Source organism: Rhagoletis pomonella, unplaced genomic scaffold (assembly GCF_013731165.1).
Source record: "Rhagoletis pomonella isolate Grant_MI unplaced genomic scaffold, Rhpom_1.0 Rhpom_scaffold_00011, whole genome shotgun sequence".
Lineage (NCBI taxonomy): Eukaryota > Metazoa > Arthropoda > Insecta > Diptera > Tephritidae > Rhagoletis > Rhagoletis pomonella.
Genome location: NW_023458565.1, coordinates 23,338,736 through 23,363,549, shown reverse-complemented (window position 1 = coordinate 23,363,549; position 24,814 = coordinate 23,338,736). Strand labels below are relative to the sequence as shown.

The 24,814-nt window shown below is 34.8% G+C and overlaps 1 protein-coding gene across 1 annotated transcript in view; it reads left to right on the top strand.

The window, feature by feature from the left end:
* Window positions 1-24,814, top strand: part of LOC118746862 (GATA zinc finger domain-containing protein 7-like) — a 308,819-nt gene that overhangs the window by 102,773 nt on the left and 181,232 nt on the right. The gene's annotated exons all lie outside the window — the stretch shown is intronic.

Below are 24,814 nucleotides of genomic sequence, written 5' to 3'. Positions count from 1 at the left end.
GTACATTGGAATCGTATTGGACAGGAAAGTGTCGTGAAAGAGTGGGTGAGAAAGGCCTAGGCAGCGCGGTACACATGTAAGAATATGTTGGGCTGCACTTGGTGGCTTTGACCCACTCCTTTACATTGGATATTCACAGCTATCGTTAAGCCAACACTAAACATTCTATGGGGTATTGATATGGTGGACAGCAACGAAAACGAAGACATACCTTAAAAGACTGGAGACCTTGGGGACAACATGCCACCAGCGGACTTAACAGCAAAAAACTTAGCGTTTAAAACTGTCAGACTGCGTGCTCTGGGGCTCTGGAAGGAAAATAAAGCGCTGCCCACTGTCGAAGACCTGGGTTCACCGTAAACCCCGCACGAAATTTCTAAGCCGCAGTGACTGGAATCAGGAAAACTTCGGTGAGAAGTGCATGTGCATAATTTTTTAATGAAATTTCGCGCATTAAGCCTTACATACGCTTTATTTCCGATTCGTTACCAATTGATTGGGGGTGTAGCATACCTTCAGGCTATAGGTGTTGTTAGTTGCCTAAAGATATTTCAAGTATTAAAACGTAACACAGAATAACCAAAACTAAGGCAAACTCAAGTACTCTCAACACATTGCATGCTAACTAAAACCTAGCCATTTTGCAACGTTTAAAAACACTGTACATCGCCATGTTCAATGTCACACACTGAGTTCCTATTATCTATCCAAGCATTGCCCCACAGCAATGACATCGCATGGGAGCCACTTATTATTAATCGTTGGACATTTGTGCCAACGCTTAAGCAAGATTACAATACAATACAATGCAGATATTTATAAAGATATTTGTAAAAATGCATGCATACCTAAATGTACATACATACATACACACATATGTAAACTTTTATCGTGGTCCAACGGTGCAAAGCTTAATCGAATGTGGATATTTTTTTTTAATTTTTATTTCGATATATGTATTTTTTTCTAACACAAAGTGACCTAACTGGCGTGTCGTGTATTCAACGCATTCTATTGTTTTAGAGCCTAGCAATGTATGAAATAAATATATATATATTTTTAGTACGTACACTAGGCAGAGTTGTGAAAATTACGAAATCTCTCTTTGTTTGAGCGTTTAATATTTATCCTTTTAAGATTATATTAAAGTACCTTCACCGACTAGTGAACTAGAGGTTGGCATGTGAATAATAGTTGGACGCAGTCTATACTTTGGCATGTATGATTACGACCTTGAGACTTATGTATATCTTCGCTACTTCCTCGAATTCTTCTCGTAAAGACCCCTGGTTGGTAAATGAGATGAGCTCTAGAACATGGAGTAAGAGAATAGTTGACTCATTATCCGTCTGGTTATGCTTCCCTGTTGTCACTTCGGGTGTGTAGCCAGAGGCCAAGAGATGTTGAATACTTACCTTGGACAAAACCGCGAGCTCCTTCTCCTTCTCTTTCTTCTTCTTCTACTTCTTTTCTCCTTCTGGCTCTTTCTCTTTAACCGTCTTGCGGTAAAGTTTTTAACCACATGTTTGCACCAGATTTAACCATTGTTGGTTCCATACCTGAAAACAGTGTCCGACTTAAAGAAGGAAAAATATCAACTAACATATCCACACCCCTTAAAGCTTGGCATTTCCAGCCTGTATTGAAAGTAGTGTAGGCTGCTCATTAACTAGTTCAATGTGCTGTCGTCATCGATCTCTTTTCCTGCTGAGACTGCAGAATACCGACTGTCACGTCATAATATATGCTGACGACATTGTACTCACAGCAACGGGTAAGCATTTCCAAATGCAGAGTGTAGACTCAAGGTAAATTCCACCAAGACACACGGCGGTTGTTCGACCCTCCCTATTCTATGGGATCACCGTGTAGTGGCCGGCTCTAGAAAAGTCCACTTACTGAAGCATATTGGATAGGGTACAAAGGATCGCAACCACGTTAAGCACAGGTTTCCTGCCCTCTACCCCCCAGTAGGGCCCTAGGAACTATATGAAATCTTTTTCCTAACTACGGTAGATATGAAGTGAGTTGCAACGAAATCACATTGAATGGAGGGACCTTAAGTTCGAACACTCAGAAATTCTGGCTACCATTCCAGCAACCCAACTTAAGCTGCATTACACCAGCCCAATCTTTTGCTTCGAAAGCAGGTTTTGTTAGACCTAGATCCAAGGTCTACAGCATCTTTACGGATGGATCAAAGCCCGATAAGAAGGTTGATTTACTCCAATGACTTCTTATCACACCTCAGCATACGGCTCCCTGACCACTGTAGCGTTTTTCAGGTCAAATTAACCGCAAAAAGGGAGACTTCTGTATCGCCGAAACTTCTCTACAGTGCAGCAGCACATCCTCAAAAGTGGCTGTCGAATGGAGAAGGACTTTAAATCTAGATAGGCCGGATAGTGAAAACTAATGTGGTAAGGGTGCCCGGGCAAAAGTCAACCTGTCTTCGTGTAAACACCGACTGAAATCTGTTTCAGTTGAAATGACCAACGAAAGAACTGAAGCCTTCATTTCTCAACCAATTTGATTAATAGAAAAACTTAAAAATCAACGCGAAGTCTTAGCCACCTGGAACTTGCACTATATTGTATTAAAATTTAATGTGTAATGTGTGACGATCGATTCTCCTGTTCCAAAAAAAAATACTTTTGGTGAACATTTTTTTATAACATTTAAATTTTTTTTTCGTTCGGGAGAACCCTACAACTCTTTTCAACTAGTTTTTATTATGTAAAATTTATTAACTGGAACAGGAGAATCGATCGTCGTCAAAATTGCCGATTTTTCAGCAATTTGCACTAAAAAAATTAATATAAACAAATAAAAAACAAAAAGCGGGCTCAACTAGTGTCTTGAAAATTTTATAAAATTCATCAAATTTATGAACATTAAATTCCATTTATTGACCACCGTGCACCGTAACCCAACCTCCCTACACTGGCGATCAGAAATGGATGAATAGTGTTTTATTTTTGTAATATTTATGTAGTTACATTGTTTTTCAAACTGAATTGCTTTTTAATATTTTTTTATAATAATAAGCATTGAAATAAGTATTCATCCAATTTTGGCCGTCGGTGTATGTCAAAGTGTTCCTAAAATCTGTATAGCTTTTTCGTCCTGCTCAAAATCCAGTCCAAACAAAACCCAATCCATACCAATTAAATTAAATTCACTCCTAAGCTAAATTCTGATTCTATGTTAATTTCTGATCAAATTAAAATTTTTGAAATTTTATATATACACTGATGGCCACACACACGGTAAATTTTACACACAAAAAAAATAATATATTTGCGAAACTATGGTTAAATTATAGTAAAACTGCGTACTTAGTTTTTTTTCTGACGTCAGGATTTTTTCTAAAAGGACTTTGAAATTTGAAGAACATGATTATTTCAAAAAATTATTTTTAAAAATTCAGTGCAATGTAGGATAAAAATAAGGGTATAATATAAAAGAAAAAATTTTTTATAATTATAAAAGAATAAAGTTTTGGGTGCATAAGGATGAGTGGGCATGGAAATTAACTTTTACAAATTTTGTCCGGAAATATCTTTGAAAAGTTGCAATATTTATTTTTGAAAAATTTTTTATTTGAGGACTAATATACACACGGCATCATCATCGAATTTCGTCCTGCGAACTTCATTAACTTAAAAATATAAAATTTATTAAATGCGCATTTTCAATAACTAGTCGTACTTGTTAACCCATAAACTATATTGTTTTTAAATTCTACAGAAATTTCTGTCTCATTTGGGACCCATATTGTTATTCTACATTGCACTAATTTTTAAAATAATTTTTTGAATTAATCACATCATTAAAATTTCAAATTGATTTAAAAAAAATCCTGGTGTCAGAGTGAAAAAATAAAAACACAGTTTTACTATATTTGGCCCATAGTTTCGTGAGTATATCGATTTTTTCATGTGTTTTGAATTTTTTTTGTTTTTGTCGCACGAAGTAATTCGACGAAGTTCATCAAAATTTAAAACTTTTTAATTAGAATTATAGAATTCGGGTATGCAGTTTTATAACCAATTGATTTTTGATTCTTTTTTCGCTGACTATGTGAAGTGTTTTGTTCCATAAAAATTATGTATGCTAATTTTTTTTTGTCTGGGGGAAAATGAGCAACAACGCTAATAAAAGAAATTCTCAAAAATTCTCAAAAATTTAATGAGCTATAAAACTGCATACCCGAATTGTTTCTTTAAACTCCAACTAAAATTTTGAAATTTTGATTTCCATTTTTCGAACTTCGTCGAATTATTATAAATCTTATTCAAAGTTTCAAGCTTTGAGTTATATGATTTTCATTGTAGCACGCACTATATTTTCCCAAAAAAATAAAATAAAATAAAAAATAATAAACAAAAATAGATGGCTAAAAATTGTAAAAGAAAATCGTTCCTAATTATCGGGCCACCAGTGTTTGTATGTTTATAAAAAATAATTGTTTATTTTCTCATATGAAAGTAAATTAGTACATACCTCTCAATCCACTGCATTCTTATATCCTAAATGAACATATGTACTTAAAAAGATAATTATGGTTTTTGCGTACCATATTCGAAAAAGGCAAAAACAGAAATTTCGTAATGAATTTAAATCTATAATTGTACATATGTATTTATTCAGGCGGTTTGCCTGTGAATTTGTACAGCTATGTAAACCAAATCGTTGCTAATTAGCCAAATAAATTTAATTATATGCATATTTAATGATCATTGGGTAGACCAGCATTTAAGCGCTGATTTTGTGTTTTGCTGCACATTTATTTTGTTTATTCCATTTCAATAGAATTTTTTCGTTATTAACTTTATAAACATGGCACACATTCATAAATAGTTTATGGTATGCTATCCATTGGCTGAGCAATTATCGCAGATATGACCATTGTAGTATGATCACATATGCATATGTATGCACATTAGACCGTACCACCTTACATGGAAAAAAAGTTCGCCGTACAGACCTGAGTCTAAAGTATTTTTTCAAGGCGCTTTCGTCAAATTTTTTATTTTTTTTGCATTAAACAGAACTTAGGGGCGAGACTTTTTACAATTCATCTTCATATAATTAGCATTTACAGTCGGACCTTAAATTATGATAAATCGTCGTCGGGAGGAGAGAATTTATTTGGTTCGAAAATTCATTGACCTCAAGTGCCCCGCTTTAGTATTTACTCCCCAAGATCTTTCAATTATGAATACATGAATTAAAATGTTTCGACGAACAAACCGAAACTATTCTGAAAAAAAATTACACTGAAGATGGCACAACGTTGAAACCGCTTTGTCTTTAAATCAAATTTGACAAGCGATGACGGGAAATCGTCCCACAATTCCTATAAAAAAAAATCAATAAATTAAATAAATTTGTTTAAAATAGTTCTACTGCAATATTGGAAATACGTTCTTAGCAAAAGTCGAATGATTTTCACCAATCTGTAATTTACAGACATTAGGGTGGTAGGTTGGGGTGATAAGAACTTAGTTATGTTGGGAAAATACTACATAGAACGGGGAACTTGAGGCCAGTGAACTTGAGAACAAAGGAATTGTCTCTTTAAGATCGAAATTGCTTTCGAATCGAAATATTTTCTTAGCAAAAATTTTCTAAATTTTTGGGGGAAAGGTCAATGAACTTTCCAAAAAAAAAATGTATTCCTCGACTATTTTAAAATCTCACTGTAAATTCCAAAGATAATTATGATAAAAAAAATCTAAAAAGCTAAAACATTTTTTTTCCAAATTGCATTGCAAAAATACTTTAGGTTCAGGGGTGTACGCCGAATATGTATGTGTATGCGTATATATAAATACATATGCGATTACAAACGTTGGGTTTTATTGATTTTCATCACAATTTACGTTGTTGATTTATTACTCTGCGGCTTACCATGATTGTGCGGTTAAATTGTTTTTTGTTGTTCTCGTTTTTCGTTTTGCGCTTTTAGCCAACTGTCACATTCGCAGCATCGCAAAATATGCACTCGAATTGGTTTCGCATTCTAACTTTCTATGGATGTACTATGTATATCTTCCTATTTCTATTATTTTCCATTACCATTTCTTCCTACATATGTATGTATGTATGCCTCTCTGTTCTGCCAATGTCCCATACTGTGACTGCTTTCGCACACTTCACACTCCATCTGACCCCTTTGCATCGCCGCGTCATCGTTTTTGTGGTCGTTGTCTGCGGTGGCTTTGTTGGCTGTGTTGTTAGTTGAGTGTTCACCAGCGCGCATTAAGTGCTGCTCATCAATTCGTAACATTCCATTGGGGGATCACAAAGCATTGCAAATTGTCGGTTTGTATTCCTCTAACTACCCTGCAGGGTAGTTCACGGTGACCAGTGAATCGAATTTCTAGTTCGGTACTAGATCTTTAACGCCAAAAACGAACCAGTCCGATAGTCACTAGATCCCCAACCAGTCGTAAAAAAAGCGAAATGCGGTACTTAAAAAAAACTATTTTATTTCACTTTTTCCATTAGAAATCTGTATCTAAGATGACGAATTTAGAACTGTTTCGGAACTATCGAAAAGGAAATGCTGAACGAACTACGTCTTATCTGTCGAATTTAGAACTAGTTCGGAACTATCGAAAAGGGTATGCAGTGAGGGGCTTTTTTACTTTACATAGATATGTATTTGGGGGCTTTTTCGTTCAAAAACGGTTCAATTCTGCACTTCGTAGATGCTTTGTCATAGCTTGGTAAAACAAATTTTCAACTGAAAAAACATTTATTTGTAAATAATTTAAAGTCGCACATACGGAAGAACCAAAAAGATTTAAAAATCTTGATACTTTTTTCCTTCGTCTGTCGATTTTAGAACTGGTTCGGAAGAAGAGAATTTAAGACTAGTTCGGAAAAGGGGTGCAGAGGGGGGGGGGGGGGGGAAGGGCCCTTTCTTTGACATCGCCATGTTAAATTATTGTTGCATGCAAAAGAGATTTATTGCGCACACCAGTAGTGGGTCTAAATGTAGTAGAAGCGCACCAGTTCAGAACTAGAGATTTTCCCCACAGGGTATTTACTAGACGATATGTGTGTGTGTTTGTATGATTTTTGTGTGGTTGTACCCATGGATTAAGCTCGTTGGTCGTTTGTCGAATTCTAATGTGGCTACCATCACTTGTGGCTTGCTCTCTGTTGCATTCCTTGCAGGAAAACACTTATCCTGTGCCAAATAGGAACTAACACAATTTTTTTTTTTTTTGGTACACTTCAATTGGGAAGCCTATCTGGTTTGTGTGGATAAAGTGGAAAGCCTGTTTGATTTAGAATTTCTTTTTGAACTTATTGACTTAATTAGCGCTTCCATTTGTAGATGTTGTGTGTAGATTGTGTAACGAGCTTGAAATGAGTATTCCGTGTGCTAAGGCATGAAAAAATCAATGGCTTTTTCAATAGATGAGAATATCGGCTTTCAGCAACGGAGATATTAAAATTACGGTGTTTGAAAATATAGTTAAATGCCACTATATAACGGGGAACTGATTGCGACACAATTAAACAAACTCAATAAAACAAAAAAGAAAGGGCGCGGATTTCGAGCAGAGACTGGATATAAATTTAATTTTTGAGTTTTGCAATCACAGTGAAAAACTGTAGCAGTATTTTCCAATCCTCGCTCATTTTATAAGTAGGATATGATTTCCGCTTGACTAATAAAAACTTAAATTTTAATATTTCAAACAAAAAATATCGTACACATTTTCTGTTTTAAGGCAAAAAAATTAAAAGGAATTATTAGAAAAATCGGAACATTTCGAAACTTTTCAAGATAATTTTTGGGATCATTCAGAATTTTTTTTCTAAGACCTTTTAAGAAGGGATCACACGATTTGTACATTTCAACAGATACACTTTGAACGTCACTGAGTGGTGGTGTCTAGAAATTTTTATGGCGAATGAATTCAGCTAAATAAGAGCTTTCCCAACAACACCACTCTGTAACTGTACAAGTGCACAAATCTGTACAAAACGTGTGAACTCGGATTTAGAGTTCTTCGTGTTTTACTTTGCGGGACTTCTTCGATAACTATTATGTTTTTTCGGGACGTTTTGCATTTGGTTTTGGAAACTTATCGAAAATATTATCGGAGAGTTTCTCGATTTTATGCGAGAATTTTGGAATTTTTTCCGTATCCTTCGGCCTTAACATTTCGGAAACTTTTGGCAGTTTTTTGGGAATTTCTTTCATCGGAACTTTTGCTAGTTTTTGTCGCCTTTCGGAATTTTTCATGTTTTGCTTTTCGGGTTTTGCTTGTAAGATTTTTTCAGGTTTTAGGATTCTCCGTATTTTTGGTAATTTGAGTGATCTTTTTGGGAGTTCCTCGGGTCTCTCCGCAACTTTTCGGGATTTTGTAGAACTATTCCTCTTTCGGGGACTTTTTTAGAGCTTTTCAAGACTTTTTCTGAAATTTGAGGTTTTTTTTATGGACCTTTCGAGAAGTTTCGCATTTTATTTTCGTGGTTTTTCGAGAAATTTTTGGTATGCAGCTATTTTTTGTGAACTATAAGGATTTTATGGAATTTTTTAGTTTTTTTTATTAGGTAATTACATTTTTTTGTGAGTTTTTATTCAAGATTTTTCAGGACCTTTGAGAACGTTTTGATAAATTTTTTGCTGAAAAGTGTATTCAAATCTTTGCTTTGCTTTTTAGCGAGTGCTAAAAAAAAACTCAATATTATCTATGATTTTTATAGAAAATCAAAAAAAGTAATTTTAAGCAAAACAAACAACCGATTTAAAAAAAAAATTATGTAATTCGTAGTGTTCCGTTATTTTGTCCTTTATCCAGTTAAGGGAACCAAATCATATTAGTATAGTGCCATCTTCCTTTCCAATATTCTATCTCACAGTACCGAAATCAGTGTTTTGTGGTACAACAGCCGTTCTTGGATGTCATTCACGAAATGAGTTATGGGCGGAATAAAAATTTTCGGGTGAATTTTTTTTTTCGGGGGCAAATTTGTAGTGCATAATATCGAAAATGCCAAATTTTGAGTTGTGTCACTTTTGACGATCGTGTGAGGTATGTATTGGACAAGCGTTTTTGAGTAGCTTTGTGTGTAATTCTGTTTATTTTTGAAAATCTGGCAAAGCTTAGGCTCTAAGCGAAGCCAACGAAGAGGTTGTTTGAATTTCGGAAATAAAAAGATAGCTAATATTTTTCCTCGATACACATGTATTTGTATGTATTTACCTATAACTTAATTGCATACCTTCGTAATTGAATTTTTTAAATTTATACCAACCTGCGTTATTTTCAAATTAAATCGTTTCATTTCCTGTGGGCAACTGTACGCACTCACATCAATCCATGCACTTTGCGCTATTGGCGTTTTAGCTGAGCGTAGTAAGCACGTCGTAACTAAACATTTGGAACATTTTCGCCATTTTCAAGGAAAATTAATTTGCCTGCAGTTTATGCTGTTCATTATTGAGTATTGCGAACGAATATGCAGGGCAGTTCAAGGCGAAATTTTTTGATTATATACTTTTGTACGTATCTGTATACATATATATGAACATAAATAGTATGTGAATATGGGTATCAAAGTGATGAGTCATTTTGTGAAGTACTTACATGAACAGTTTTCATAAAGTTAGCTAGAAATAATACAAATTTTTTGGTGAAAATGTAAGCTGTGGAATACATAAAGAGGAGCTTATGATAATGGTCATGTGAATGTTTAAGTAGTGATCAGCAGTGCGCGCTACCATTCCGCTTAAGTTCAAGCCCAAGCTCCGGTTAACCTAAAAAAAAAACATTAAACAATTTTTTCATTTTTCAATTCACAATCAATTCCATTTTGCTGTCAGACGAAATATATTTCCATCTAAACTGCATTTTCAACAAGCAAAATTATCGAATATGGAGGAACTCCCCATCAGACGGAATAGGACGCAACTTCAGTCGCAGTGTAGGGTGTGGTTTCATCTAGTCTCATGCCAGTTCGCAGTCTTTCCAAAACTAGGTCAAACGAGAAATTCGTTCACTTATATGTGATGCAGAGATCACATATGTATGTTTTATGAGAAGGTTAAGTTGCGTTAGTTTAGCCTAAGGTGGTTTCCCCTTTGGACTAAATATTCAATTACTCAGTTGCAAGAGAGAGAGAAAATGACAGTTGTTAACTGAAAAAGTTTAAATGTGATACCAAATTCAAGAATTCGCTTCTTTAATTTTTGGGAAAGTTTCCTATTTTCTAGAGAAATTGACCGATTATTTGACAGCTGTCAAAATTAAAATCTGGCATAATATTCGTGTTCAGCTTGTCTAAAAGAGATTTGCTTAGTTTTAGAGAATTTGACAGTATTATTGACAACTGTCTACTGTCAAGATTGTAGTTTGACATAAAATTCTTAACTACGTATTTTTCTAAAGACCTCATCAGTGGCATTTTAAGTCAGATTTTCTTATTTTTATTTTTTTATTTTTGCTTGATAGATATCTACATACTCACTTATGAAGGTTATGATTGCAACCACACTCAAGTACTTAGGTATGTACATGAACAATTTAATTTACTGACTAGCAAAATTCTAAACATTTTTCATTAGTCAGTTACGTATTCAGGTATGTTGCATGCACATATGTAGGTTTTCTTTATTAATAATAATATTTTGGCGCTTACACTTTTGCTAAGTCTATTTTAGTGTGTATTGCTGTGCGAAAATATTATATAACGAAAATGCCTTTGCACGCACAATGCAATATAATATTAGCTAATTTACAATATTATATTGGGTATATTACACCACACTGGGAGCTGCTTTCAATAATTTCTTAAATGGAGATACTCTAATAGCCAAAGTAATAACATTTTAATTAGATTGCTTTTACAATATGTTCAAATGTATGCACTTCAAAACGGCTATGCGAAATAATTGAATTGAATGAGAATGAAAATGAAAATTCTCTAATGATTGCCTTACCACATCCCATATTTATTTAGTTCTGCTATTTATATAATTTTAATGCGATAATGTATGCATAACTGTGGCATATTTAGTAATCGCATCGGTTTGGATTCATTAAAATATGTATGTGTTAAGAATGCAATAATGTAATTCCTAGATTTAAAGATATGTTATTTTAATAATAGGCAACAAATCAATAACAACTCGTCATTTTGATGTTTTTAAGTGCTAACATACTTGTACATATGCACTTGTGTATACGTATGTGTCTAATGGAGCCACAGGTCGTATGAGTAACACAGGTTGTTTAAATATTACTCATACGACCTGACTACATATTAATACCACACTTAGTCGAAAGTCAACAAAGACAACCATTAGGCTCACAAAACAAGAGTAAGGGTTGCGCATAAGCTTTGTGTACCTAAAATTGCCGAGATTTAACTTATCACATAATTTCAAGGTGTTTATTCCCAATAGAACCAACTTGAACAACGAATGACCTAAACCCTAGCACCCATTATTGGTTTGTTATAGAGCTCCTTTACGCAATGGGCCAGTTAGCTCCTTAATTCCGGAAATATTAACAAGGAGAACCGAAACACCTTTTCACCGTAATTGTAATGAAGTAAGAATTTTTGCTAGTTTTCTTACTAACCACTGCAGGCTAATGAAATACTTGTCAAACGTAGGAGTGGTTAAGTCTTATCAGTGTAGCCCTCAATAGGACCTGACTTTGCTTCCGAGGATCATCATACCTAGAAGCACACAACTTCTTAAATGGCATTCAGCCAAATAGCTTGGAGAGCTGCTCCCACCTCTAAATCTAAACTAATATTATAGTTAATTTAACACCAAAATCTGCAGAAGGAGGATTAACTTTCTTGTCGCAGACCTCTCTGCCAAGTGCTTCTTGCTGCGCTGATTACTCTGCTTTGGATCATTGCGTCGATCCATGCAACTATAAATAGTTTGATACCATTTTCTACTGATTGCTTCTGTATTGCCGTTATTGAAGGGGATTTAACATTCAAGAAGCTATGTGGGTACATATTCTCTATTTTCCATGTTACTGAACACTTAATGGACTCTCTCCATTTGTCGACCAATCTGTCCTTGAGGTAGTCATGCTATGCTGTGTCTATTGTGTGGATACTATTACTCTCCTCTTTATATAAGAATGTAAATTAGGGTGGTCAAAAAAAAGTAAATTCGGAATTGTACTGTTCTCACTCCCTAGGATTGTTCTATATCGAAAACAGGTACACCCCTATTTTTTTATTTTGAAATCAAGAAATATTTGGAGGTCGCTCAAAGCGCTCAAAGTTTGTCGTGTATTTTTACATGGGAAAAAAATTGTTTCTTAGAAATGGTATAGAATTCTAGAAAGTCAATATTTTTCGATCGCAGAACTCTGGTTCTCTTCAGGAGAATTTCAATAATAATACCCAAATGTTTATTTAACAATTTTTTAATACTAACGAGTTTTTATTTGTAGCCCCATTGCTATAAACCTATAAACAATAGTTGCAATGAAATAATGGTTAAATAAACAATTGGCTATTATTATAAAGTTTTCTGGTAGCAAAATATTGATCTTTAACTATTCTATACCACTTCTTCGAAAAGTGTTTTTCCCCCATTTAAAATACATGGAAAACTTTGGGCGCTTTGAGCGACCTCTAAATATTTTTTTGATTTCAAAATAAAAAATAAGGGTATATTTTTGGGTATAGAACAATCCTAGGGGGAGAGCATAAAAATTTCGACTTTACCAAATTTAATTCAAAGAAGAATAAAAACCACTTATTTTTTATTTATTATTTATTTTTGATTTATTTCATTTCAATTTCGTTTTGCATTATTTTTAATTGTTTACATTTTCGATTTTGGATTTTACTATATCTTATAACTATGAACATTATAGGTATACATGCGCATAAATCATATACGTAATGTCTTCAAATATTGAAATTCATAGTCCATGCATAAGAGAACTCCATAATTCAGTTATTGTATAATTATTTTTTAAGGAAACATGAAAAAATAAGAATTATCCCAACTCTTAGTGAAAATTTATATATTTACATACATACATATTAATAAGGCTAAAGGACTCGACATATAGAATGAATGTACGTACATGTTGTTAAACTACAAATTCATTTTAGACCGATGGTTTGCTTAGAGTTACAAGTATAATCCTTCTGTGCTATACACACATAGTCGAAAAAATCACCCACCCGCCCTAATGTACCTACATATTTCTCGTGCATATGTCAAACCAAATTGAAGCACACAAAAATATATTTATGAGGAAGCTCATATAGAAAATATATTTTAATCAAATTTTTTATGTGTGCTTTTTCATTTATTTTGATGCATTTCAAATTCCTTTGACATATTTACGTATGTATGTACGAGACACGCATGCTTTTTATGTGCCATTCCCGTAAAGATATTGCGATGTGCTAAAATTTGTTAAAGTTGATTTTATTTAAACTTTACTTTATTTCGTAATTGGAAAATGCGGACAGTTCTTTGACCAAAGGCGTATAAAAAAGATGAAAATCGGGTAACTCAGCGATGAGCTGAGTTATTTAGCTGACTGCCAGCAATGAGCCACATATTCAGACTCCTACACATTTGATTGAAAGTCATGATATCTACATTTTCACTGACCGTCAGGCAGCTATTAAATCTCTCAACGCCGCCAATCTTTCAACGAAATGGTTAAGACATTCTGCGCACACGCGTTGTCTGGGTACTAGGACATTGCGATATGCAGGGAAATGGCAAGGTGGACGAACTCGTATGTCATGGACCGACATTGCCTGATACAGATTTAAGGCACACTGTCGGCATCCCTCTTTAAATATGCAAATTTCTACTGAGTGAAAAATTCATAGAAATTGCCAAGGACGCGAATGGCGAATGAAACGGACCTGAAAGATTGCCAAAACACACTTACCAGCTCTCAGGGGGGCTTTGTCTGATTGGGTTTCACGAAACTAGACTGGGAGCAGACTGGAACGACCTTAATGACCGCAAAGCCATGAATGTTACCAACTTATGCAATTTTTTTCTAGGCACCAAGTGGTTCATAGGGAAAGGGGATAAATAAAAAACCACATGCGATATCACAAAAGACCTTGATTCAAAGTGCCTCCACTAAGGATTGCCGCCGCCCCAACATAACCAAACTTAACGCCGAATAACGTTACCAAACTGTCAAATTACAAAATTTTTAATGAACGAAAAAAATTACTGAATCCAAACCGCTTAAGGAATCTAATTACTCACCTATGCGCTCTTGTTGTCGCTCCACTAAACATATGCTCAGCCTAATTGTAGCTAAAAATAAAAATTGAACAAATTTCAAGCAAATCAATAAACAAAACTTTTTACAAAACATATTTGCATTAATTTCATGACGCCAAATAAATATTTAGTTATTTACTATTTTACACAAAAAAAAAACGTCAGCATTCAATTTGGTGTAATATTATCAAAAGATTTAAGTATAACGGAATACTATGTTTAATTTAACTAAATATTTAGTTCGTTGTGCGCACATTTATATACCTACATACATACGTACTCATATACACACATACTTGTATGCGTTTGGTTTTGCTTTGCAGTTTTTTTTTAGCAGCTTGCTTTGCCGCCTTTAGTTTGCCAATTTAAAAAAATTAAATTTTAGATTTTCTGTTTTATATTTAGTTTAGTTGAAAATTTTTCCAGCTTCACCTGTTTTTTTCTTACTTGCATTTGAGCTTTTAAATCAATTTAAATTTTTACCTACTTTTTTATGCAGAGCTTCCGCGTACTCTCTCTCTCTCTCGATTTCACTTTTATACTTATTTACTTATGTTTAATATTTTTTTTTTTTTTGTTTAAAAATAGTTACATATGCATAGGGAGAAATTTTATTTCATATATTTTTTATTGCTAGATTTGCTTATCAATTATTTACTTATATTTATATATTTATACATACGTATGTACGTGTGTATGTTCCCGTGTGTATAAGTACGTACATACATACATACACATATTTGTTAAATTTTTTACTTGTACATATTTAATTACGCGTGTGTGTGCCACCTTTCCTATAGATAAATAAATAATATTTAATCACTATACATTATTTTCCCTCGCAGTTCCAATTGCAAGTTTTGTGTTTTTTTTTGTTCGTATTTGCAATACAAATATTACTGTTCGGTAATTTTTAAACTACAGTTTACCTATGTATGACTATGCATATATATATGTTTGTATGTTTGTTGTTTCCATGCGTGTTTGCTTATTTACGACAACAATATTTACTCGCTGTAGTTATTTAACTGCCTGGATTTTTCGTGCTTTTGCGAATTTTTTTTCAACTATTTACCTATTTATTATTATTACCTAACTTATTTATGCATGCACCCAGCAGGAAAATTACTTTTAATTAGTGAGTTAAGGTATTCGATTTGGTTGAAATGAAAGGAAGTTGAGAACAAAGTTTTATGGCGATCATGCAGCTGATATATTAATATAATATATACAGTGCTATCTGGGTCGAGTGAACTAATTAATGCAAGACCAGTTCATAAAATGCAGATTGTTCACTATATCCAGATTGAGTTTTTTGTTCTTTAAAATCAATTTTATTGCGCAGTACGTCTTTTGAAGTTAAATTTTTAAGAACTCTGAAATGTCGTATTTTCCCTCAGCCAATGCCAACACATGTTTCCTGTTGTTGCTCTATCGTTGTCGTCAAGCTCTATTAGCGGTAGACCCTGGAAGCGTGCAGCCTCGATGGGGTCTGTCCATAAGGCCAGAGGCGTTAGCAGGATGGGGTTAAGTGGGTATGCGAAGAGATGCTGCGAGTCATGGGGCTTCTCTCCGAATGCGGGGAATTCATTTGGCACATCTGCATTTATTCTGCTCAAGTATGAGTTCAACCTGTCTCGTCGAAGCTCTGTCTCGTCCACGTCTGGTGGTTGCGTGCCCAGAACGGCATACACAGATCGAGAGTCTATATAACTGTCGGTAGGCTGTTGGGCCAAGAGGTAGTTTTTTGAATCCCGGACTTCGCCCGCCAGTTCATAAAGATGCCTTCTGACGTGCCGTCGTGAGGGTTCTTCCGCAAGCAGATGTCTGTTCGGGTACCTAACACGGTGACACCCTACTAGGAATTGCTTGCAGAGCATTGTGTTATGCTCCTTAATCGGGAGCATATTGGCCTCGCTGCGCAGGTGATGTTTCGGCAACATCAGAAGGCATCCTGTCGCTGTCTGAGTGCCGTGTTTTGGCAAGTCTGCAGTTTCATCCACTGCGTCCTACTAGTCCCCGATAACCACACAGGCGTTGCATACTTCAGAACCGGGCGGCCAATTGCCTTGTACGTTGCCAGCAATGTTTCTTTGTTCTTTGTCTTAGGGGAGAGGGTTAGGCTCCGTGCAGTGACGAAGCGAGAAAGCTCGGTGAAATATCCGTTATCGAGCAATCGTCAGCATAAGAGACAATCGAGACTACCTCTGGTGGTTGAGGGAGCTTAGAAATGTAAATGTTGAACAGTAGTGGGGAAAGGGCGCCACCCTGTTGAACTCGCTGTTTTATTTTCCTAGGTTTGCTCGATTTGTCTCAAAAGATCACTGACGACTACTCAGGTATTTCGCAGCCCACCGTTTGTCTTCTAGTAGCGTCACTTGAATAGTTCTATATAGCTATTGGGCGAGAAGACTCTCCTTTGTTGGACGGTTTCCCCGGTGGACAATCACCTCACGGTTGACCAAAGCTTGCTCACACCAGAGGCGAAGTTACAGGTCTTCAGATGGTCTTCCCACTTCTTCCGCTTATGTACGTTCACTAGTTGCCGAATCTCCGAGTTGAGATCCCTGATACGGGGATTTACGGGATCGGCATGCCTAAGGGATTCACCTTTTTGTTATTAAATTTGTCGTTACAGTTTTGAATTTGGAAGGAATTGGTTTTAAATTTTGTTCACTCTACAAAGACACAAAATTGTTCACTCTATAGAGTACTCAATGGAAAAATTTTCATGTTCACTCTTTCGAGGTGTTCGTAGCATCGGGTGTTCACTCCAGCCAGATAACGCTGTATATTTTTTTTTTTTTATTTATTCAAAAACAAACCCGTTATTTAATAACATATAAAAAAAAAAATCTCTTCAAGCTATACCAGTTAAATTCTATATAGAGCTGGAATTGCACAGAAAATGCTTTCACGAATCGGGATCTCATTCTTCCTGTTTGGCACTCCCCCTTTTACGGATTTACGCCAATTATTCGCACCAAGCATAGACAGTTTTTTTGCAGTTGGTCATTCGATTGAGAAGTGTTGACGAAAGATTGTTTCAAAATACATATATATATACCAAGAAATTTGAAGAAAATATATCTTTTCATTCTGTTGCAGAAATGTTTTCGTTTTAAATAAAAATTGATAAAATCCGGAAAGGATGCTGGAAATATTTTAACCTCACTTCCTGTACTAAATAATGTGTTAAATTTACAACAAAAAATGTCTTTACGATAGTTGTTCAACACTATGGTACACAAGTGATTTTAAGCAGAAAAAACCCTACTTCATTTCTCATATAAAAAGTGAAGATTATCGTTAATTTATTCATGATCCAATGATCGGATCTAAACCAACTTATCATGGGACCACGTCTGAGGTACCAGCTTTCCTTTAAAAAAAAAAAGAATTATAGAAATCGGTTAACGTGGTAAACAAAGTTTTGCGGTAACATACATAAACAAAAAAATCAAAAAAAAACTTCTTTTTACAACGCCTTACTCTTATGCTCTTTGCCAAGTTAGTTTTCTTTTTTGACAACAGGGGTCTTTAGATAAACTGATAAACTGCCTATAACAAAAAAGTTTCCGATCGCCTCGTTATCACAGAAAATGCTCAGCGAATGGGCGATGAAATGATTTTCAAGGTGATGGTCCAGGTCCATGGGTAAGGCCATAATTGGGGAAGAATAAAAAAAATGTTATGAAAATAAAGAACATGAAAAAAAGACAATATTTAACATTGAAAGGAGTTTCGAGGTCATAGGCAAGACCATTATTTTTATTATTTATTTATTCAGTACTAGCAAATGCCCACCTTGCTTCGCGACGCCTGATAAGAACTTTTGCGTTGACCAACACAAAAATAGTGTTGAAATGCAAAAACGAGTTTGTAATGTAAAAAGTATTAGTTGAAAGGTCTGAAGAGCAGGACCTTCCTGACTCATATGTCAAGAATAATAGCGCTGAAATAACTTATGATATATGTGCTAATCTTCTTCGATGCTATGAGCTCTTATTTCCACCTATGAGATATCTGCAAGTATTCGCAAGGTTTGCCGAGAGTGCGTAATCTTTTCTTAAGATCCTGCTGTTCCCTGTTCAAACGGGGTCATTGAAATGGGGCTTTATTAGGTTATCTAAAAAGTAAATTTGCAGAGGGGTATCTAGACATCTTGAATCCAGCGCCATCTATGTTTTGGGCCCATTTTTTTTTGCAGAGGGACTTCTTATCATGAAGCTAATACCCGTTAACCCAGGTCGTACGATAAAGCAGGATTCTCTAAATAACTCGACCCCATCGCCATATGTCGGCACCATTTTGTTTTTTGTAAAAGTGGGTTGCTACGACTTCTTGCACACTCACATCGCATTTTAGGATCATTCCGTTCCGTAATGGGTCCAAGGTTATGATTCTCTGAATGGTGCCACGCCTCTGGTAAGCACTCACTCTCTTTCAGTTTACTATAAACGGCACGCACTCATTTGTATACAAAATTTCAAACCCATGTTAGTTACGAGTTCGAGGATATACATAGCAAATGTAAACTTTCACGGCTATGGAATGTGCCGCGCCCCTTTGCACAAACTAATTTATATTAACCTCACTATAAGCGCCTACTTTAGTTATGACTTCACACCAAATTTCGAAGTCATGTGACTTACGGTTCCAAGGTTATAGCTGATAAAATTTTTACGACTGTGAGATGTTCGACGCCCCCTTTTACAAACGTAGTTATATTTATACGAATACTTTTCTTTCGACATATATTATAGATCTGTCTTCACACCAAGCTTCAAAGTCGTGTGACTTACGATTTCGAAGTTTTAGCCGATAAAAAATTTCACGCCTATGGGAGGTGCCACGCCCCCTTGTCAGATCCCATTTTTTAATACCCTATGTTATGTGCGAGGTCATTGCCTAGATACTAGTTAAAGCCCCATGAAACTCCATTTAGTAGTTCAAGAGATTAGTGAGTTCGAATAGACAAACAAACAAGCAAACAAACAGTTTCTACAGTTTTATTATTGTATACAAGATATAACAAAAAAAATTTGCTTGAAAAACATTGTATGTAAATATTGAAAACTAAACACCAATCAACCAGTTTTGACCGTCAGTGTACGCACATGGCGTATGAGTTACCCAGACGAGATGATAGTGTTGCTCATACGCCATGGTACGCATAGTTTCGTGGAACCTCTGTCCGTGCTTGACAGATGTATGTATGGACTTCTATTTACCAACTAAAGGGAATTATTTCTCTTGGCGAATAATTTCCTTGGTTTCCATTGTATTCGTGCAACTTTGTAAGATTAAAGAAAAACTGAATTTAAACCCACATGTCAATTTGAGCCTACGCACAGTGCCACCTAAGGGGCCAAAAATCGAAAAATTCGTTGTCTGCGAACTTGTTAAGTATTTTAAGGTAAAGAATTTTTATAAGAGCATAGTCACTGAAACAAATGCCAAAAATACATTCTTTGAAAGAAAATGTTGGTTTATTCCCACATAAATAGTAGAGAACTACAGGAATAAAATATAATAAATATTGTTGAATAAAATTAAACACAGGGTGTTCCTGCGGTATTCCTGAATGTTTTTTTTTTTTAATTTCAAAAAATTGTAATTTTTAATGGAATGAATAAAAAATCTATGTAAAAATATGTTATTTTTTATTAAATTATTAAATAATACGGGTTTTAGCTTTCCAAAAAAGAATTAAAAAACTGCTCGTTTTTGCACTTTTTGAAGTAATGCGTTTTTTGCTAATGCATAGAATAATTTTTAAATTTTTTGTCAGTGTCATCAGGTCTGCACGATTCGTTCAATTTTCAAACACGAAGTCTCAGATTAGAAAGCTTATCCTGTAGACAATATGGGTTTATTTTTTTTTAAGAGTTGCCACCTGTTAAAAATTAAACTAAAATTTTGTAGTAAGTTTAATGAATTATTAAGAGATGGGTATCAATCGAAATGCGTATGAAAGAGTTTTTAACTACATGTATTTAAGTTTAAAAAATGAAATTCCATTTGAATTAAAGGAATTAGGTAGTTGAAATAGATAGGTCACCATATGGGGGTCAAACGGAAGAGACTTAAGAAGGTTTTAGCTCGAAAATATTTCGAAGACGGGTAGTCACCGGCTTGTAAAGTCGCATTTAGTTAAACTAAAATAATAATTTTGTCAAACCAAAGGTTTCCGACATCGTATTTGTTATTTTATTACAAATATATACATTGTCTTAGATTAACTTTTTGTTTTTACTCTTCACTTTTTTTTTACTAAATATGTCCAATTTTTTTCTTTTTTGTTAACTAAAGAAAGTGAACTTGATTTTTTAAGCATGTTGCAACCCTTCCAAGTGTCGTTTAGAAGTAAAGCATTTTCAAAACCATTTAAATTTTTACCCTTTTTGTAATATCAAATTCTTTTAACTTCGTAAATAATTTTAATAAAATTTTAAACAGTTGGCAACCCTTTCCAAAAAAATAAAACTTCATTGCACAAATACAGGCCCATTCATGTCATTTGACACCTCAGTTTTGAAAATATATGTACATACCTACGTACATACCTACATATGTAAATGCCACAAGAACCCAAATTGTCAACTTCAAACTGCATTTACAGTGAAAGTCTGAAAGCTATCCAAAAACAAATTCCATTTGGGAATTTAACGTCCTCAATTTTATTTAGAAGCGAATTTTCATTTAAATCCGTCCATAATTATATTTTTTCCCACATTTTATATGGAAGAGAAGCACTGTGCTACGCCAACTAAAATTTTTCTCAATCCAATAGCTGTTATTAAATTGATAAAAACTCCCTACAACTCTCTAAAAGCAAACACAAAAACAAAAAAAAAAATTCAACTTCATAATAAATATTTGCTTTGCCTAATGTTATCTATGCACTTTGCAATTTGTTATTCTGAAAATTTGTTGCACATTATTTACCTAAAATATCAAAATATTTATTTAATTCTTGTGTAATCATGCAATTGTTTTCTCAAACGAAATTTGCCTAAAAATTAAATATTATGGATTCAGCAAATTTACAAAATTTTATTATACGCGCAAAAATTATGTAAAAATTAAAATTTGGTATTCGCTGTTTACACAATAATTTTGCATTTCAAATGCACTGCATATTTATTGTTATTTTTTGTTTGTTTGTATTTTTGTTGCCTTTTTAAGTGCTTTTTTAGTGCCTGCATTTGACTTATTCACTCGAATTATGCGACGATTATTTGCACTGATCCCCATTGGGTAAATAAATTGTCGAAATACGAGTATTGTGCGCACAACTATGGCGCGAACTGTTTGCAATAACTTAAATTGTTTGGTTTCAGTGGGAATTTGATGCACACACAATAATTACAGTTTGTTTTTTTTTTTTGATTTTAATGCGACTTTGATCGCACTTTCTCAGCATTGATTTTGCATTTATTTTTAGTTTTAGTGGTTTCCTTTTTTCAATGAACATGCATATACATATGAATGTATTCGTACTACTAGTATTTGTAAAAAATGGCTTATAATGATTTTTGTTTTGTGGCTTTTGTGGTTTCATTCTTTCATAAACATGCATACATAGTATATAATTGTTTAATAAAAATAATTTCAATATAACAAATGTATAATTTAACATTTTATTTATGTAATAATTTTTTTCATTAATAAATTCAACATATTATTTATTCTACATCCGCATACTATTTTATAATGCTCGTTAACTAATTATCAATTTAATTCCTTGTTTTTGATTTTTTTTTTGTTCAATTACTTACTCAATTAGATAAATTATAAAAATTCAACTATAACGCTATGCGTTTTACCATTTTCTCACTAGCAGTTGGCACTTCCGCCAATCCATAGCCCGCTGCACGGTTGCCGCTGCTTTTGGCTAATTGAGTAACTTTTACCTGGGTGCGAGTGTATACGGTTGATGTGGCGCATAAAGTAGTGGCAAAAGCAGCAACAGCAGCAGTGAGCTAAGTAACGCACAATGAACAACTAACAGCTGGTGGAATGAGTTAGGAACTCTGGCTGCCGCAGCGCCGTGATGCAGTTCCGCGAAACTCTCACCTAAAACCCAATTGGTCGTCGAGGGAGAAGAACAGAAGCGGCAGCGGCACAAGCGCGTTGTGCCGGATGTACATCGTCAACGGATCGTTGTAACAGCGGGTGTAACATTAAGGCCAACAGCAATCAGCAAGTTGTTGCATAGATAGGAGAAAAAGTGGAAGAAAAATAGAAGAAGAACAAGAACAAGAAAAGCAAACAAGAATGTTATAATTAAGTAATGGACGTTTAAGGCTATCTAAATACCTATAAGTACGTACGGCAATCTCGATTGCTTATTGTATCTAATATGAGTAATAAGAATAAGTTTAAACTCTACGCTGTTAAGCGAAAAATATTTCAACTCATAAATTTTATTAATGAGTAATATGAAGTGGAATAATTGTATAATGAGTACTTGGAGGATGCAATTAATGAAGTGTAATGAACAGCAGCAAAGTTTGTTTATGGCCAGCAAAAGAAGAAAAGGAAAATGAAAGTCAATGCAAATTCAAAAGAAAAATTATTATAGAAAAACTTTAACGAAAAGTGAATGATTTGCAATGGATTTCACAAAGAAACTAAGTTTTATCTTCAGTCATGGTGGTTTTTTGTGCAAAGTGCAAAAGGAATAGGTAATTTTTTTTCATTCAAAGTTGTCCATCAATTGTAATTTTTTGTTTACATTTTACTTTGAAACGTCAGATTTTTTTTACCTTTTTTGACATTTTAGAGTACAAAATCAACACAAAATACACGTAGCTTGTTGTTTTTGCTCTCTTGCTGGTACCTGTTAGATTTGCCTTGGATACGCTTAAGCGATCAGACACAGTTTGCTTATTGTGTCAGAGAAGGAGCGTTAGATAGGGGCCTCACTAGGAAAACTAAGAGACTGTTCTTTTTGATACCACCAAATTTAACGATGAGCATTATTTAGTCGACAGAACGGCGCGAGCCGATGACGAAATTACAAATGCAGCTAATTTCACTGTCAGAGAACTCCTTAGGGTTTCGTCAAGAAGTGCGAGGAAAAATATTTCCATCTTAGCGTCGCGAAGGCTGGGTTTTCTGATAGAAAGTGCTGAGATGATTCCAACTCATCATTGATGGTACAGGAGAGATCAGGTAAGATTCAGCTGCAGTTCCATTCTTTTTCTCAACTTTGCAGTAGTTGTGTTGTCTCATTTGGCTTCTCAAACGGTTACCTCTGGCGGAATCGCCGCATACCTAATCCTTGCAAAGACGGGACAGGGACACATCACGTCTCATCCTCTTCAAGGCAGGAAGGACAAATGGGGTTGCCATGTATGCCGATCACTGTCAGGTGGTTGCGCCACGTAAATTGTCCACTCGACAGGCCCACAAGTTGTCTGCAGTCTAATCTGTTCAATGGAAGCATATACCGAGCACAACTCACCGAAACTGGGGCCAACATTAGCTTCGCCCTCCTGCATTCTGTCGAAGCCTCCCAGTCATTGCTGATTATATTCACTCAGTTTCTAACAGTGCCTAAGATGGCCGAAGGTGTGAGTGCTATGAATGGTTGCGGTTCGAGGGATACCCTGTCTGAGATATCTCTGTCCAAATGGTCAGATGGCGTAACCCGGTAATCCTTAGTGACTTGTCAATCGGAGTAAGACATAGTCCACGTTTCTGTGCAATGCACAAGGACCCAAATTGCATTTTTTGACAGCCAAGCTACAAGTGGAACCTGTTGAAAAGAGTTATTTACTCTTCGCTTGATCTCCAGCGCAACGATATTCCTAATGCGCGACTTCCATTTATGTATTGACCAACGTCTATTGATTGCTTCTCTTAGCTCTCTTAGAAGGTCTCTAGCGTCGCACAGTGTAAAATGAACTTTGTTTTTAGAAAAAAAATCAAATATCTCCAGATGGATAACAGATAGTACATAATAATAAGTAATGCATAATAAAAAAGAAAAAGTTATGTATTTTGGTCTGCGGAATCCCGATTTGAGGTAAAAATATGTATGCCCCATTTTAAAAATGAACTTCCGGTCACTTTAGCACACTTCCGGTCGAAACCAAAAGTTGGTAAAACGACCAAAAGATAGAACATCCCCGACTTGGTGATTCGTGTTTTTGTTTTTTTGTTTTCTAATATAAAATATATTCGTCCATTTTAGAAGTCCAGGACTTGTTGAAGCTCGAAGGTCATTTAGAGGTTGAAAATGGAACTTTTGAGAAAAAATTTCAAACAAAAGTTACGTATACGCAAAAAAAAAACTGGACTCCCTGTCAGTGAGCCCACTTATGGTCGAAACTGGAAGTTCCGAATAAGACAACAATAAAAAAAGATCCTCAACGTAAAAACTAAACGTTGTAAAATAACTCTTATCCAGCAACGTAATAAATAAACGTTGGGAAATAACTCTTATCGGCAACTGAAAAATGAAAATATGTATAACAGTTATCAGGCAACGTAAAAAATAAACGTTGGGTTATAACTCTAATC